General features: G+C 33.2%; 1 pseudogene; it reads left to right on the plus strand.

The window, feature by feature from the left end:
- Positions 1-1,004: 1,004 nt before the first annotated feature.
- Positions 1,005-2,594, plus strand: LOC138835486 (CD2-associated protein-like; annotated as a pseudogene).
- Positions 2,595-6,000: the final 3,406 nt, after the last annotated feature.

Consider the following 6,000-nt stretch of genomic DNA (forward strand, 5'->3'; position numbering starts at 1 on the left):
AAATGAAGTGTTTTGATGTTTGAAAGCCTAGAAAGAATGAAAGAGCTCTGCTTAATAAGGAGACAAAGAAAGCACTTTGGAAAGCTGATAAGAAAAAAGAAAGCACTTTGTTAAAATTCTAAGTGATGTATGAAAAACAAGATGGAAGAGAAAGAAAAGGATTCATTTATAAGACATGCTGTTTAGAAAGAAAACCACATGTTTAGATAGCACTTTGACTTACCAGGAAAGAAAAGTGTTTCGAATTTCTGAAACCTGAAAGAAAAGAAGCCCTCAGTTTAGAAACGACACACTTAATGAACTTTGAAAACCGGGAATATGAAGGGTGCTTTGCTGAGATTCAAAATGCTATATGAAAGAAAGGAAGTGAGAAAGAAAGCAAAGAGCTTTATTTAGAAAGTGCTTTGTTTATAAAGCGAAAGAAAGAAAACACTATGGTACAAGGTGCTTTAATTTAGCAGTAAAAGAACCTAAGTGCTTTGTTCATTAAAATCCTTGGAAGGACCTTCCCAGCTGCTTCTTGGAGAGACCCAGGCATGGTCAATCAGCATCCATGGTGGAATTAGGCTATGATGCTGTACACGATGATGAATTAGCTATGGGATTTGGGGAAATCATCAGGAATGTGAACAAGTTCCAGGACAAAGGATGACTAGAAGGAGAACTAAATGGGAGAAGAGGAATGCTCTTTGGTTATTTTGTAAAGGGAATTGTAAGAGAGACTGAATCCCCAGATGACAATTTGCCCATAAAACTGGAAAGTCACTGAGGTGTGGCAAGTCTTGTACAGTGAATTCAACCACATCCACAAACCCAAATATGTTAAGAAGACAGGGAAGAAGCATTCATATAAAGTTCAATTTGACTATATTCTTCTACATGAGGATAAGCTGGAGCTGAAGTAGTGGATATTATTAATATTAATGAAGAAGGCTGGTGGATGGAACACCAAGTTGGAGCAAGTTGGGTCTGTTTCCTCCTAAATGTGGGAATTAAAGTAACAGATGATCGTGAAGCTCATTCAGCCCGGCAGCATCCAGGCACTGCTGTGGCCAAGCCGACAGGCAGTATCACCATCTCCTGGAAATGGAAGTGATACAGCACTGGATAGGTGACCCAGGCAAAGAAAATTCCAGGGATTGGATTTGGAGATTGTTGTTGTTGTTGTATTGTTTGTTTTCTTTTAACAAGGCTCAATGAAACTTAGAAGAAAATCCAGTAGTAAAAGAAACAAAGAAAACAAAAACAGACAAGAAGAAAACAAAAGAAAATTTATCTTTAGTCATACATCTTTCACAATACAAAACTCAAACTATGGAAATAACAACAGAAAACAGATGCTGAAGGTGAAGTTAAAGATAAAGAGTACTGGAGAACAGTATTTGCTTATGAAGGTGCTAGTGAAGATGAGCTTACTTTCATCTAAATAATTTTATGTTTAAGATGTTGTATAGTGGGGTTAACATTTCATGTCAAACAGGCATGAGTACATTTCTTTTTCCTCCCTCCTTCCCTCTTCTCTCCCTCCCACTTCTCTAGCTCTCTCTGGGGAGACTGGTACCATGGCTGACGGAAAGGACAACCTAATGGCAATGGAGCATTTCTAGACAATTTCTCTATTCAGATAACTGAGCTGGATGAAGATTTTCCAAAACCAAAGAAACCACCATCTGATACTAAGGGTCCAAAAGGTCCAGTACAGCTCCAAAACCAGACTGTTGGCTGCAGAGAAGTTTGTTTTTCCTGAAGAAAAAAGATGGAAAATTACTTGTGGATCAAAAAACTTCTAAATGAACTGTGCTATGAGTCCCACCCAAAAGGCCTGCTCCACAAATAATTTATTAAAATCTCCTGGAAAAATATACTGAAAGGGGTCTGAAAAGCTTATTCCTTCACCAGCTTCTATAGTCAAAATTAATGGACAAGTTTCTCTGGATTTGAAATTTCAGACTGAGCCAATATCAAAAGCAAAGCTGGATTCTGAACAATTATCCCTTAGAGATATGTCTGTAGACTTTGAATTATTTATAGTAAGGAACTCTAGAAAAATAAAACAGATGTTTAAATTTTGTTTTGCTTTGTTTTTGATGATATAAATTTTGATGACACAGCTTTTCAGAAAATGAGCTGCAGCTCACTGCAGATAGACCAAAAATATAGGGAAAATGTGCCTGGCCACTTCAACCGTAGACATATACCAAATCAAAGTCTATTAAAAACAAAATAAAACAAAACAAAAAACCTTGAAGGTGCCAAAAGAAGAAGATAGTGTCAACTTAAAACCATCAGAGTACAAAAAGGATACAAGCTAATAGAAAAAGCTACACCTTTCAATACATTCCAGTGCTTTTAAGGCAAATACAACTGCTTTCCTAACTGTATTAGAAATTAAAGTGCAACTTGAAGCAGATGCTGGAAAGCAAAATCCCTTGGATGAATTAAGAGCCCAAGTTCTTGAATGGCTGTGTCTTGTAACAACATTGAGAAAGGATAGTGGGAAAGAACGTTGTTAAAGCTATACAAAAATTTAGAAGAAGAGAAGACAATGAGTAGTTGAAGTAGAGAAGTTAAAAAACTCTGTCCTGTTTTCTTGAAGTGGTAGGTTCCCAGTGTTATTAGCAGGCCTGAGCCAAAACGAACTCTGGGTATCTCAATGACATATTACCTAAACTCAGTTTCCGGTGTTGTGACAAAGAAACACAAGTGTATAAAATACAATATCTTTAGAAATATTAGGAGGAGTGTGAGAGCTTTATATATATTTTGATTTCCTAAATGTACTAGAGGCCTTGTTTCTTACTGTGCTAGGATTAGAAATATCTTATTTCGTATAGAGGGGCTACAAACTGCAAATCTTTTTTTTCTAGAAAATACTGCTTAATCTGAATCAAAATAAATTCACAACAGTTTTTTTAACTGCAATTTTAATATTATTTTAAAAGAGATCTATACTACAAACCTATTGGTATCTTTAAAAATAATATGTAAGATAAACTGTGAGAAAGACAAATTAGTTTCCTAGTAATCATAGTCACTAATTTCCCTATAATACATAAGGAATATAAACTGTGTGTATGTATGTAAGTATGCATATATATTTATCATATACACATATATGTAAATAATATTTATATAAAATGTGTAATATATATGAATATATATTTACTTTTACCTTTAAAATTAAACAGCATTATCTGTAATGCTATTTATATTTTGGATAATTAAGGGTTTCCCATATATAAACAAGATTACTCACCCATGTATTTACTAATAAGTAATGAGAAAATATTTTCAACTTTTAGATTGTTTTATATTACTTGCCCTATAGTATTTACAAAAAAGGATTAACTAAATGTTTTGGATTGTCAAGCATTTGAAAATATATAAGCTTCATTCTAAATTGATGAGGTCTACAGAAACTAAGATGTCAATTCTCAGCCTGTGCCTAGAACCTGCAAACACCAGTCCTACTGCTGTAATTTTCTGCTTGCATTATGGTCTGAAATATTCCTTATGTTATTATCTTATGGTTTAGATCTCCATACTCTTCCCTCTGATTCTGATAATGATAGTATTAGGAAAAGAAAATATAAATCTTTTCAGAAATTCAGTGTCAGGTTTCATACATGAACATGATACTATATATATTTATATATAGTGTAAATACTCAGGTTTTCACTGAATAATTTATCAAGTTAAAGTTATGGAGATCGTCTGAACTGTTGTTTTCGTAAATGCATCTAGAAAGAGTGCTATTATCTCATAAAATGTGACATTACAGCTTATTTAAACCAAATCTAGTTGGCCATACATTTTCACAGAATGAATAAATGAGAAATTTCTTCAGTCACATTGATTAGTAGAGCATTTTAAGTTTTATTATAGGTAGTTTGTCTAAAAGCACATGTTGGTTTATTTCTATTAATGATGTCAGAAAGGTTCCAGTGGATTCCAGATTATTCTCATGAGTTGTTAGAGCTGTGCTTGATGGCAGCTGTGGTCTTGATGTCCCAGCACTTGGAAGTATGGGGTGTGGGTCATGAGTTTCAAGTCAGACTGGGCTACATTATATGAAACTTTTCCCCCTCTTGGGAGAGGGGAGGATACATATCTCATTAGTGAATAGCATAAGATGGTAGTGAGTATTAAAATAAGTTTTTTTCCCCTGCCTCATTCAGAATAGGAAAATGTGTCTATGTGTCTGTTCTTCTGACCTCATCAAAATAGTAAAGAAAATCAAGTAAGTTTAAGTGTAAAGGGAATATAATTCTTTATATGGTAATTTTCCTGCATTTTCTCTTGATATGGGAACTTCTATTAAGTACTATTCCTAAAGTTTATATCAGATAGTAATATAATTATAGCTTTTACTTAAGGATTTAGGAAAAAAAGTCAGTGTCTTTAATTTTTAAAAAGTGCAGTAACTACAAATAGCTGACTAAAAGTGAACCAAATTATCACATAGTATGTGCAGCTCAGTTCTGCTTTTCTCTGAGCCAAGTAATATCCCCAATATGCTAAATATATTCCTTTTTTGGGGGGGTCCGATCATGGGGTCTGAACTCTGGGTCTGGGTGCTGTCCCTCAGCTCTTCAGCTCAAGGCTAGCGCTCTACCACTTGAGCCACAGCGCCACTTCCGGCTTTTTTTTTTTTTTTTGCTTATGTGGTGCTGAGGAATCGAACCCAGGGCCTCATGCATGCAAGGTAAGCGCTCTACCACTGAGCCACATTCCTAACCCATATATTCCATTTTTTATGCATGTGTGTTTGTAACCATGAAGCTGCTGCTTTATTATCAAGCAGTTACTTCTAAAGTTTCATATGCAAAAAAGAAAGAAGACTTGTATAATTAAGGACTCTCTTTTATCCTTCTAAATTTGATTTCAGGAAAAAAATTGTGTACATATATATATATGTATGTACATGTGTGTTATTGCAAATATACTAGCATAGTACAGTAATTGTATGTCAAATTTACTTTCCAGTTCATAATACATGAATGATAGCTCATGACAAAAATTATACAACTTACTAAAATCTTTATAGATAGCCTGATTACAAAATGATATATTCCTGTTATGAAATACTTTATTTAACACAGTAATTATATTTGCTGAACAAATCCACAAAGTGTTAAATAGTTATGGACATTTCTACATCATTGCCCTGATGTACTGTATCTTTTAGAATATAAACATATTATTTTATTATATAACATGTAATATGTAGGCATAATCATTGTAGTCATACACTATGTGTAATAGATATCTATAAAATGCCTTAGTACCTAATTGCATCTCAGGAATTTGACTAAGATCAAATGTAATAAAATGTTTTGTACTCCTAAAGAATATTCAAAAATAAAACAAAACAAAACTAAACTAAAATCCTAGTACTTCGATAAAATAATTATCTTTTATATTACATTAAATGACAAATTAAAAATTTCAAAATAATAACTCACAAATTATACTATAATTAAAGGCATTTTGGAATAATAAGTTAATTGGATATAAGATCTGAAAGTGTTTACTTTTTTTTCTTAAAATGAGCTTTATTCTTTGTTTCCTAAGACCATTGCTTATGAATTTGAAGATCTGGATAATTTATCCAAGTGAAAAATTAGAGACTAAATGAACCATGTAGTGGGTTCATGGCACTTAATGTATAAGAAATTGTAGAGGCAGAGAGATGCATATTATCACAAGGTTCTTTGCTACTAATTTTTTTTGTATTCTTCTCACTGCATTAATATTTCTGAACTATGAAAAGAATACAGAGCTACATTTCTCCTGCAAGATTTCAGAGAAGAATGTCAGTATTGGTATGACATTTGAAGATTATGAGGTAAAAACATTCTAAGACCCTATTTGAAAATAATAGAAGCTAAAAACAGTGGTAATGTGGTTTAAAGTGTAGAGTGTCTGCTTATCAAATGCAAGGCCTTGAGCTCAACTTCAATGAAATCAGCACATAGAAGATTTATCATTCCTAATTTC

This window comes from Dipodomys merriami, unplaced genomic scaffold (assembly GCF_024711535.1).
Source record: "Dipodomys merriami isolate MVZ:Mamm:240054 unplaced genomic scaffold, mDipMer1.0.p SCAF_24, whole genome shotgun sequence".
Classification (NCBI taxonomy): Eukaryota; Metazoa; Chordata; class Mammalia; order Rodentia; family Heteromyidae; genus Dipodomys; species Dipodomys merriami.